The sequence below is a fragment of the Sinocyclocheilus anshuiensis genome, unplaced genomic scaffold (assembly GCF_001515605.1).
Source record: "Sinocyclocheilus anshuiensis isolate Anshui unplaced genomic scaffold, SAMN03320099.WGS_v1.1 scaffold129, whole genome shotgun sequence".
Classification (NCBI taxonomy): Eukaryota; Metazoa; Chordata; class Actinopteri; order Cypriniformes; family Cyprinidae; genus Sinocyclocheilus; species Sinocyclocheilus anshuiensis.
In genome coordinates, this window is record NW_015537946.1 from 11,607 (window position 1) to 11,937 (window position 331).

The 331-nt window shown below is 33.8% G+C and overlaps 1 protein-coding gene across 1 annotated transcript in view; it reads right to left on the reverse strand.

Annotated features, from left to right (window-relative positions):
* The window catches only part of LOC107664010 (GSK3-beta interaction protein), a 6,888-nt gene that overhangs the window by 3,912 nt on the left and 2,645 nt on the right, over positions 1 to 331 (reverse strand). The gene's annotated exons all lie outside the window — the stretch shown is intronic.

Below are 331 nucleotides of genomic sequence, written 5' to 3' on the forward strand. Positions count from 1 at the left end.
GGAGAAAAAGACAAGACCCGCAAATCCGTGGCCACAGAACAGCAGAATATTAACGCAATGCACAAAGTCTCTCGCTAACCCTTTTCCTCCTGTAGAAAAACATAGACACTTAACATGGCTTAATGTATTAAGATGCTATTAAAATATCAAATTAAATATACAGTTTATTAATATAATGAATATGTATATAGTATTTTCCTCCCACACCGCACACACCGCAATAATGTGGCATAATGGACTAAGATGATAAAGACCAAACTCAATGCTCTTCATTATTAAAATTATTAAAATATAACTAATATACAGGCAAGCAGGTGAGCCCAGAATAAAT